Source organism: Mus musculus, chromosome 8 (genome assembly GCF_000001635.26).
Source record: "Mus musculus strain C57BL/6J chromosome 8, GRCm38.p6 C57BL/6J".
Lineage (NCBI taxonomy): Eukaryota > Metazoa > Chordata > Mammalia > Rodentia > Muridae > Mus > Mus musculus.
Window position 1 is genome coordinate 27,848,631 of NC_000074.6, and position 12,484 is coordinate 27,861,114.

Here is a 12,484-nt window from a genome sequence, read left to right on the forward strand (position 1 = left end):
AGATACCACATCCTTTTTGATGCACTTGAACTTCATTCAGAAAAATTCTAAATTCTCTATGCTTTAGTTTTCCAACGGGAGCCCATGTTCACAGTGGTCTGTTATATGTAGGAAGAGGTGCTTCTAGTCTACCCTACCCTGGATTTGCTCCTTGGCTTCAGACTCTGTGATATTACTAGCCATATCAAACATCCTTCCTAAGTTTTGTACATATGTGAAATATTTGCAGTAAGTCTCATGGGCAAACACGTAACATATTTAATATGTAAAAGTGTCATGTCAATATACTTATTAAACCTACTAATAGGTAGGAGGATGCATCAGTGGGAAGCCAAACCAATTCCCACATCAATCCTAGGCCTGGTTTCTCTAGCTGAATGATGGTAGCAAAAGCAATACACACTGAAATTCCACAGGCTGTTATTATAGCAACCAGTTTCAGTGAGAATAAAAAAAAAAAAATAAGGAAAAGAAACATCCAGCTAACCCTTCAGCTGGGGGAAGGGGAAGTTTATGTTCAAGAGTCACTGGAAGAGTTCTCAGGTTTTCTCCTAGAAATTGGGGCCTTTGTCCCTCACAGAGAGAAACAAAGTATCATTCAAAAGGGGACGCAGACAGTAGTCCAAACCAGACCCCTTTAGTGTAAAAGTCAACCCAACCTGGATACTGCATCTAAGGATTTTAAATGGAAGTCAGATTTTAAAAACTCCCTTGTGTACATTTGTCTCTTGTAGGGTTCATTACTTTTCCTGTGGTTGTACTAAGATACCCAACAAAGGCAACATAAAGGAGGAAGGGTTTCTCTTGGCTTACTGTTTGAGGGGGTACAGTCCACAGTGGTCTCAAAGGCATGACGACAAGAACCTGAGGCTGCACTCTTCATTTCTGACTGGATCAGAGAATGGGGGTGGGAGGGGTGGGGAAGAATACTTGGATACTTGTGCTTATCTTCCTCTCTCTCTCTCTCTCTCTCTCTCTCTCTCTCTCTCTCTCTCTCTCTCTTTTCTCTTTTTATCCACACTGGGAACTTAGCCCTTGGTGTGGTACCACTCACATTCAGGGTGGGGCTTAGCCTCTCAGCTCTCTCTGAAAATACCCACACCTGAGTCTGCATTATTAATGCTCAAGGGAGTTTTAGCCAATCAATTTGACAATCCAAATTAATTATAGTGCATATCATTGGAATTTAGTTTCTTTTTTCACAAAGTGTATGAGAAAATGCGTGTGCACACATACACACATACACACGCGCACTATCTGTAGCTTTGACAAATGAGCAGAGGGAAACAAAAACCACTATAGTCAGCACCTATACTCTATTAAGGCAATTAATCAAACACATACTTTGTCAACTTCCCCTTGGTTTATTTTGTTTTATGATTCTATTATTATTTCATCACCACAATAAAATGAATTAATCTCCATCATGTAGAAAACGCTTGGGTGATAGAGTAAAGGAACTTAGCTGCCTGTGCCTATCTTCTGGCTCCAATCAATCATCATGCAGATTGAATTATTTTTAACTGTGATGCATTCATTAGTCCTTATTGGAAACATTTTAATTCATTACAAGATTTTCAATATTGTCGGAATACAGATCTGTCACTCAGCATGAACTTATTCAGCGACTCAGATGCCACGCATTAGTGGCCTCCTCTAATAGAATATGAAAACTTCAGAGATTGATAATGGAATAAGATACATCTTGACATGCAATTTTGTAACTTGTTTGAGATAGGCACACTCATAAACGTAGAAGAATTTTTCAAATTTGGAAACAACACAAGAGGAAACCTGAGTGTTATTAAGAGGATAATATACAACTTGGGCGAGCCTACTGTTAATATTGATAACACAATAATAGGTGGTGAATGACTTCAAGGAAGCTACCTTTTCCCAATGCCACAAAGCTGATGCATATATAAACTCACAGAGACTGTGACAGCCTACTTAAGACCTACACAAGTCCAAGTCACACACGTCCTCTGCTTAGGCAAGTGGAAGTATGCACGAAGCTCTACCCTTTGCCAAGAAGCTAGTCACAACTGATAGTTTCTGGAAAATCTGTTGTTTTTCAATGGAGAGGCACTGGGTACACTCCAGGGCAGGCCTCATGCTCTGGAGTAGTTGGGCAACGCAAAACATGTTGCTTGATTTTAGGGGTTTAAGTTTTTTTCCTAAGAGACAGAGAGAGAGAACATAAATTTGGGTGAGTAGGGAAAAGTGAGTCTCTGGGTGGAGTCGGGGAAGAAGAGAGTACTATTAAAATGTATTGCATGAAAAATAGCAAATAAAAATAAAATATCACAAAAAAGGAAATGGTATGCATGTATATAAGAAGGATTTCATTCATTTCCAAAGCTTTTTCAGACAAGGGAGTTTTTTTTTTTTTTTCTGACACAATCCAGACTGGAAGTCATCATATTAGTGACAGATATTCATGAAAAATTTTTTCATGTACATGCTGAACCTGGATTAGAGTTAAAAAGTAGTCTCTGCAAGTCTAGAAAGCATCAAAACATGTAGTTACTGTTGACAATGTGTTCTAGTCTAGGCAAGAGATTCCATGTTTAAATTTTATTTTATGTGTGTATGGCTATTTTCCTTGTACATATACCTCTGCAGTGCATATGTGCCTGGTGCCTGTGGAGACCACAAATGGTATCAGATCCCCAGAAACTAGTGCTATAGACAGTCATGAACCAACAACATATGAGTACTTGAAATGAAACCCAGCTCCTCTGGAAGAACAGCAAGTGCTCTTAACTGCTGAGCCATCTCTCTGGCACTATTTAGGATGGTTCTTATGAAAACCAAGTATAAGTGAATTGTTTAAGTCGGGATAAGAAAAGTTCCACAATATTCCATAGGAAATCAAGCACAGAAATAATAGAGTGAGGAGGCATCTGCAGATCCATGTGATTAAATATATTACATATACATATACATATACATGGGGGTTAAATATATTACATATGCCTAGGAGTTAAGTTAAAACTACTGTAATCTTAGGGGGATATTTTGTGCAAGGATTTATAAGTGGCTTTAGACATGTTCCCCTTTCTGGTAAGATTAAATGTTAAACTTGGATATTCTACCATCATAAACCCATATAAGAATATTAGTTTTAAGAGACATGATAATTCTCTTAGTTCATTTAAGTGATTCTGTTTTATCCTAGAAAACCTCTAGACCATCTGTCTGAGCCATGGATCTTGGATTGATTACCTTATTTCAGTGAGCTCCACATACCTTATATAAATAAGTGGGGATGGAGTTAGATAGTCTTCTTTCGTATCTCTTCTTATTCTTGAGCGTCTTTACAAGAAGACATTCCCTTTCTTTGGGGACAGACCAGGTATCAGGAAACCCCCACGGACCCCTATCTTGGTTCATGCATCTATCCTTCACCTTGTCTCATTTTACTTGGCACGCTTAATTCAACCATGCTGCCAGGACAGAGAACAAAGTAAAGGGAAATGACCTATTCTGGTCTGGTTAATTTTCCCGGTGTGAATTATTAAAACTCTTCACATTTTACTAACACCTTGAAGTTGTTGAGGTACTAAGGAGTATTAATAAAGAAGGAATTTCATGTGATTCCTGGAAAAGACTCCATTGAAACATTTTCTATGGACAGTCAAATAGAATAAGGGGACAGTGGGTTACATAAAAAGGGAATAGGAACAAGTATATAGTACTTGAAGCCTCACAGTTGAAAAGAGAAATGGTATAATTGGATTCTCTGCACAAATTTAGCCCATGATAAATTTGTATCATTGAGAGACTGTCAATAACAGCAATGTTAGGCATGAGCTACAAAGCTCATAATGAAAAGAAAGCATCTAGTTTTTAGTTCCTCAAAATTAATGCTCTGTGGGAAAGAACCATCTGAAAGTGGCAGAGTGTGGGAAGCCACATGTGCCATTGCAGGGTGGCGCTGGCTTCCGCTGGCCACCACGTATACATAGGCAGTAAAGTTTTTTTGCCAAGATGAGGTTTTGAGAATTAACCAAAATTAACCAATCAGATGAGAGAGAAGTTAACCAATCAGATGAGAGAGACGTTAACCAATCAGATGTAGGCATGCAAATGAGGTGGTAAGCATAACCCGTGCACAACCAATCTGGGTGTGAGACACGCCTCTACTAGGCCTATATAAGTAGCACCAGTTCTGGGCTTGGGGTCTCTTCACCTCTGCAATCAAGCTCTCCCAATAAACGTGTGCAGAAGGATCCTGTTGCAGCGTCATTCTTGCTGGTGAGCCAGGGCGCAAGCAAGAGCAGAGAGCAAAACTCCTCTGCAATAATGTCCTTTCCTGTAAAACAGCCTTAGAAAAGCCAGTCAATAGCTCTAGAACTCAGAAAGTGAAACAGACTGATGACATAACACAGAGGTTCTCAAAACTAAAGGCATGTGGTTGCTCGTAAGAATGAAGTCCATTGTTGCTACATCCACTCTAGTAGAAAACCTGGGCGCTGTCCCGAGGCGAAAAGTTCATGAAAACTTAGTCTCCTGGAATTGTGGCATCCTGTATAAAGAATGCTCCAATGTCCTTGCTTTAGTTGGTAAATGGATCTGTGTGATTTCCCTTAATATTGCTTTATTACAAGTGCCCCTAAGGAATAATATTTTGACATATAGCTAAGTTAGATTCTAGGAAGTCCTTGATCTGACCTTAGGCATGGATAGCTAAGTTACTGCCCTACACAGAAATTTACCATTATCTAGGAAGAAGGAAGTTTGTGACCTAAAGAGGAAACAGAGTAGATACTTAGAACTATAGATAGCTGAGTTACACCCATACACAAGTATTTACAATGGCCTAGGGGGAAGGTGGACTATACAATAGACTAGAGTAGGTACTATGGCTAGGGCACAAAGCCCTTGCCCCTGGCTTCTAAGATTAAGTGGACCTTAGGTGGAGCTGTTTTTGATCCCAGTTGTTAACATTGAATTTTATCCCAGTTGGTTCCTGCCAGTTCTTCCGTGTTTGCATTCTGTTTTGTGTAAGAATCCAGTAACCTCTTTGTACCTTGCCTGGTGTGTCACCCAACTTCCATATTTTCTTCTGTATAAAAAGTCTGATGCTCGATTTGACAAATTACATTCAGATCCACACTCCCTTGTGTCGAGTCTATCTTATCAATTCCCGCTGACTCCTTGCCCACCTGCACTAGAAACTCATTCCACACAGATAAGGGACCAAGAGGGTCTGTGGCACATTGTATGCTTCAAATGCAACTGAGTCTAGAATAGAATGTATCTAGGAATGTATCTGCTGACTTGAAGATAGCACTACATGGTCCAGCACTGTGCCTGAATGTCATCAAATAAAAGATGATTAAAGGGCTGCTTTAGCAAATAATATACACATACATATACCTGAATTTGAATATATATATATATAATCACTATAGTGAAAGTGAGTACCCAACTTTCCTGATATCTTTTTGAATAATGATATCTATACAAAATAATCCTATCAGATAATAGATATTCTTTCATTCCAAAAGTCGTTTTAATGATGCATCTGGGTAAATTATATAACTATTTACTATTAACCAAATCCTATTGTCATGTGCTTTGTACATGTTACAGTAATACAACCTACTGAAAAAGTTAAAGTTAATCTCAATTTCACAATGAGGAATATAAGACTCAAAAAGGCAGAGTCCCCTTACTCAAATTACATATTCACCAGGAGAGGGACCTATCTCTCTCTCCATGGTTAAAACCAGTGTCATGCATTGCTACACTGTCAGTAAGGGTAGTGGTGGGAACAGTAATACATGAGAGAATTTTAAATGCTTAGGAGACAATGTTTCATGCCAACAAAGGTGAGAAGTCTGCCCAAAAATGTATGCCCTTTCAGCAAGTTGTCTTCTTTGGAAATGATTTCCTGTTTCTACATTACTTACCAAGAATGTGAGACCCAGAATATTGATAAAGAGGTGTTTGATAGCATGATACAGAGGCATGAGTAGACATGGACCAATGGAATAAAGACCCCACAATCATGCTGAATAACATGCATGTGTTTTGTATATGACAAATGCAACCTTCTGTTTCAAGTGATAAAGGACCAAATTATTAATAAAGGATGGTGTAAAATATGAGTAGTGTCTTAGTCAGGGTTTCTATTCCTGGACAAAACATCATGACCAAGAAGCAAGTTGGGGAGGAAAGGGTTTATTTGGCTTACACTTCCATACTGCTGTTCATCACCAAGGAAGTCAGGACTGGAACTCAAGGAGGTCAGGAAGCAGGAGCTGATGCAGAGGCCATGGAGGGATATTCTTTACTGGCTTGCCTCCCCTGGCTTGCTCAGCCTGCTCTCTTATAGAACCAAGACTACCAGCCCAGAGATGGTCCCACCCACAAGGGGCCTTTCCCCATTGATCACTAATTGAGAAAATGCCTTACAGTTGGATCTCATGGAGGCATTTCCTCAACTGAAGCTCCTTTCTCTGTGATAAATCCAGCTGTGTCAAGTTGACACAAAACTAGCCAGTACAAGTAGTCACTTTGACAAAGATAAGACTTAGATTAATGTTAATGAATAAACTTTAAGTGGATTAGAGATGTAAACGTTAGAACTGAGATCATGTATGTACTGTTATAAAACAAGGATGTTTTCTCTTGAATAATATCACAGAAAAAAAGCTACTTAATATTATCATAAATTTAAAGTTAATAAAAAAGGGTGATAAGTGTTGTTGTGTACTGCATCTTAAAGAGGTTCTAAATCCTACCATGCACAAATGGAAGAGTGCCCTGGAAACTGGGAGAAAGTATTTGAACGCACTCCATCATAATGTTCACCCCAATTTCATGTAGATTTGTAAAATTGTTAAAACTGAAAGCAAAAGAAACAAAAATCTTGATATAAAAATGAGATAATACATTCACAAAATAAAAGATAATTAGCCCTAAATATGTAATTGTATATTTCATATCAATTATAATTACCTAAATGCAAATCAAAATTATATTCAAGTTGTCATCTATCAGATTGGAAATTTTTGTTCAAATCTGAGGATATATTCTGCTGTGGGTTTTGGGAGCAAGCTCCATTACACATTGTTGTGGAAATGCAAAGTGAGTAGACAAAATGGTGGCAAATATGTAGGAAGAGTACAAAAATAGAGTAGCTACTTGGAGAAATATTTTGGTGGTTTCTTTAAATCTTTACCTATCCTTGTAGCTTCTGGGCTCCTCCCACATAAATAAAACCTTCCCTTCTTCTCCTTCTTCATTCATTCCATTCATATACACACACACAGACAGACACATACACAGGGAGAGAGAGAGAGAAAGAGTGAGAGAGAGAGAGAGAGAGAGAGAGAGAGAGAGAGAGAGAGAGACTCACACATGTAACTGTAATTTATAGGCTCAAGAAACAAAGTAAGTGACAATTAAGAATAACTAAAAGTCTGAAATGTTTACACTGACAAACTACAGTGTTGATGAAGGAAGCAAAAGGATGCACATTGGAAGTCTCAATGCGATGAAGCTTTTTATTCTCCCTAAACTAATATCTTAGTTTACTGCAATGCATGTCAAAGCACTACAAAATACTTAGTAGAGTTAACCTTGACTATTCTAGATTCCATGTGGAAATCCAGACAGAATAAGATAGACAGATCTATTTTGAAGGAGCATAAGGCAGCAGCAGGAGCAGACTATGCATGTTGGTGAAGGATGGACACAGATGTCAAAGGGATACAGTGGAGGATTCAGGACTAGCCCTACACTAAAATGGACAGCTGAATTTTGGTTAGTGTATAAATAAAATGTAATAAAAAAAACTCCCCCAGAGTAGAGAGAATAAGAATCAATGGTAATCCATAATTGTAGCACAGACAAGTTGCTTGTGTGTATGTGTGTGCATGTGTGTGTGTGTGTGTGTGTGTATGTGTGTATGTATACATATACTCATGTCCAGAATATGTAAACAACTCTCAAAGTGCAAAAGTGAAATATTTTCAGTAGAACATGGCCAAAAGGCATGAGCAGATGTCTTATTGAAAGTGATGTACTTATGGCAAAAAAAAAAAAAAAGGCCTAGAAGGTCTTGGTACACTGCTCAGTCCTAAAGTATTTGCCTGGCCAGCATGAGGCTGTGGGTGAGAGCCTTAACACTGCAGAACTGACAAAGAAAACAAAACCAAAGGGAAAAACAGCACATAACAAAGGTGAGTCTCATCCTATATATAATTCAGTTTTATTTATATTTGTTTCTGTGAGCATGGGTGCTTGTGACCTACCTCATACATGTGGAAATAAGAGGACAGCTTTGCTCGTCTGTAATCTTCTTCCACTTTGGTCTAGTTTCTGGGGATAGTATCCGGCCTATCGGGCTTATATAGCAAACACCTTTACCTGCTTGACTATCTCTCTGGCCCACAAACCAACTTAAAACTACAAAGAGATGTTTTCACATGTCTGTCCCTAAAATTAAAAAAAAAAAGTAGGAATAGAAAATGAAGCTGAAGAGATGGAAAGACAGGTTTTCTCTGTACATGTCCGATGTGGAGCAGTACAGCCACTTTGAGAGGCAGTCCCGGCACAAGTGCTTTTCCACTCCCGGGCACTTCTTTCATATACATAAAAGTGGATGTACTCATATAAGGACATTCATGTCAGTTTGAGTCTTTAAAGCCCAAGGACAGCATTATTGAGCTGACAAAAACATTGTAGGCACATTAATATTGGTTTCGATGAAGGTGCGCAGGAAGGTGTGGTTATAAGAGGACCATGGCAGGGATGCTTGGATTCACAGAATTCCCTGGGATATGGCTGTATCAAATGCCAGCATCTCTTGGTGGTACATGTAGTTTGGAGATATTATAGAACTGTACGAAATTAAGGTTGTTTAGGGCAACCACATGTAGTCTAAGAAAGAAAAAGAACAAAAACAAATCTTTGACTTGGATATAAGCCAAACTCAGAAACAAATATAGTGATAAGTAATGAATGAAGTTTAAAGGTTGTAGACTAGGTGATATAACATTCCTTTCCTGATATTCACAATTGCACCCGGATTTGAGACATTCTGGGTAAAAGTTACAGGAATTTTTTTAAAGTGTGCAGCTTTTCAGCTTTCTGTGAGTTTAACACTATTTTAAAATAAAAGTAGAAGAAAATTCAAATATCTTTGGAGTATATGTTTGTGTTAGACAAATTGATGAGAAAAATATACTTGTTCTAGCTTGCTAGATGAAGTCTGATGTTTTGTTTTTTATTGTTTTCAGTGTGGTAGATATACTAGCAGAGAAGGCAAGTGACCCTGGAGGTCAGTTCACAGTCAGGAGAGGCTGTTTAAAGATTTTAGTTTTATTTGATTTTATATATATTACTTTATTTTATCATATGTATGTGAGATGGTGATATGCTTTATATCATATGTGTGATATGAGATATATATCATATGTTTTGAAACAACTTAGCCATATAAGCTCATACACAGTTTGACCTGCATGACCAACTGCAATGTGCATGCTTTTCTAACTGTTTGAATGATTGTATTTTCTTTCAAAGGAAAAGTCTTTTAGCCATGTAGGTGGCTACTGTGATAGGAACACATGGTGGTTTCTCAGTGTATTGTGGCCTGAGTAGGAGATTGGGTCCCTCCACCTGTCTTCTCTTTTCTTCAGTTTCTTTTACTTTCCCACTTTGCTTCTCAGTTCAGAGCAACAGCAACCAGAGCTACTCCATCTCCAGCAGCAGTCAGAGCAGCATAAATATTAGTGATAATTGTATGGTACAGTAATTGCAAATAGCGGTGATTAATTCTTACAATAATAGCTACCCTAAGAACAATTGATGTCCCTTCCAGTCATAGCCAGGTTTCCCACGAGAAAGCTTTGAAATGGTTATTATTATAAGTTTCAGCTTTAGGGATATAAAGGAAGATGAAAGGAATGGTGATTACTTTAGAGTTGTCAGTGCTGGTTCTTCATTAATGGGAGGAGCAAGAGCATCCACGCTGCTACATGTAGAAATGGAATGATCTTGCTCACCAGAAAAGATCAGCCTGATTCAGAGGGTAGAAAGAGCCACCACGTGCTTGCCACAGAACCATGGCAAGAGGTGTCTTTAAAACCAAGATGACCAAGTGTAGGATATTCTTACCAATATGGCAAATTCCTTTTGCATAAGTCCTAGTCAGTACTCTGGAATTTATTTTTGAAGTCTTTACAATGTAGCTATCTAAGTAAATACTACATTTAATGTATGCTAATGGGTAGGAATATGAGACAGGAAATTGCCTCATTCAGACCACTGAAGAAGTCAGTGTTGGACTTGGAATTTAAGATTTAAGTAGTCATAAGTGCTATGTTTTACATCCAATTAAGAAGGTGGACTAGCCGGGCGTGGTGGTGCATGCCTTTAATCCCAGCACTCGGGGGCCAGAGGCAGGTGGATTTTTGAGTTCAAGGCCAGCCTGGTCTACAAAGTGAGTTCCAGGACAGCCAGGGCTATACAGAGAAACCCTGTCTCAAAAAACCAAAGGGGAAAAAAAAAAAAGAAAGTGGGCTAGTTTCCCTGCTCTGTCACTCTCCTCTCTTCTTCTTGGCCAATCCCCTGTTTGCGAATACCACATACAGAACGTGTCACCCTGCCTTCAGTACTCATGTAAAGTCTCTTAATTTGTAAGCCAAATTAACTGTGCTAAAAGTATCAGAATTTGAATTAGTGCCTCTAAACAGGAGGATACAATTCGTAAGTTAACAAACTATGGCTAAATCTTAGTGAAGTGAATCAATGAATTTTTAGTGGTATGTGCTTGGATGAAGAAGCCAAACATTAGAAATTGTAAAAAATAACTTTTATTTGCTAGGTGTAATTGTAATCTCAGGTTTAATGCTGAGTACACTCTCCCTTTCTAGTTCCTTCTGAACTCTGGATGGCTGGTTCAACTCAGCTCTTCTGGCCCAAACTCCTCTTTAAGCTGACTGATTCAATCTGGCTTCACTTAGCTTCTGATTAAATTTCTCTACTTGGCTTCTGACTACCTTTAGCAATCTGTTCTAATCATCTGGCTCCTTCTCATTCTGTAGCTTGTTCTGTCTTCACTTGCATCATGTCTCTATAAAACTGTCCTGGTAAAAATGCCTCCTTTGCATGAACTCAACTCAACTCAACTCAACTCAACTCAACTCAACTCAACTCCACTGCCCACACTCTTCAGTTGCTGTTTTTTCCTGTGCTGTTGGGTATTTCTTATCTCTAACTCATTCTATAAAATCTTCTGATTTATCGTTTTGTCTGCTCCTCAGTTAGATGTCACCTCTGTCTTAGTTTGGGTTTTACTGACACCATGATCAAGGCAACTCTTAAAAGGGTGACATTTAATTGGGGCTGGCTTACAAGTTCAGAGGTTCAGTAAAGTATCATGAAGACAGGAGTATGGTAGCATCAAGGCAGACATGGAGCTGGAGGAGCAGAGAGATCCACATCTTGTTCAGAGGGCAGCTAGCAGAAGACCTGCTACCAGGCAGCTAGGATGAAGGTATTCAAGCCCACACCCACAGTAACATACCTACTCCAACAAGGCTACACCTACTAATAGTGCCACTCCCTGGGCCAAGCGTATATAAACCATCATACTTTCAAACATGGCTGTTTCCTTCCACAAACTAATTTTACCTTCATTGTTTAGGATTAAAGGTATGCACTGAGGGCATGTCTGTATTCCAGCCAGAGGGATCAAAGGTGTGCTGTTGCAGCCAGATCACACAACCTAGAAGATCTTTGGATATGATCCCTTACCAGAGAAGCCATGTTGCTGTATTACAATTTCTCTATAGGAAATAAAAAATTTAAATGTTTAGTGTGTATTACCTTCTGTTTATCCTCATATCTGTGCTTCAAAATAGAAAAGTACTCAGAAATGAAACTTATCATGTTCTTTTTTTTCTCCCAGGGTTATTTGAAACCCAAGATGCCATGATGGTTAATGTTCATCACTGTGTCCATGTCCATCCCTCTACCTGCAGCTTGTACAGAGTCTAGTACAACACTTGTAACGTGGAGCTGAGGGTGTAGTTCATTAGTATTCTGTTTTGTATCCCAAGCTAACATAGAACTTGCCATCCTCCTGCCAGAGCCTTCTTAGTCTGGCCATAATTATAGGCATGATTCACTGTTCTTAACTTAGTCTTAATAAATATTAAATGAGCAAATTAATGGATTGTGGCCATATTATCCCCATTCATTTCAAGATTACTGATACTTAATTTCTTGGCTGCCATATTAATCTTACAGAGAACTATATACCCTGGAAGAAAGGGTTTTGACTTCTATCAATTACATATGATTGCATGTCACAGCAGATATTTGTTACTTCACAGTTTCTTAGTGTGAAGATCATTTATGATCCTTCTGGGGGAAGGGTCAAGTTTTGAAGAAGAGATTCTGTGGGAAGACGAAGGACAAAGGAAAGAAAAATGAGAGGGATATGATCAAAGTGTATAGA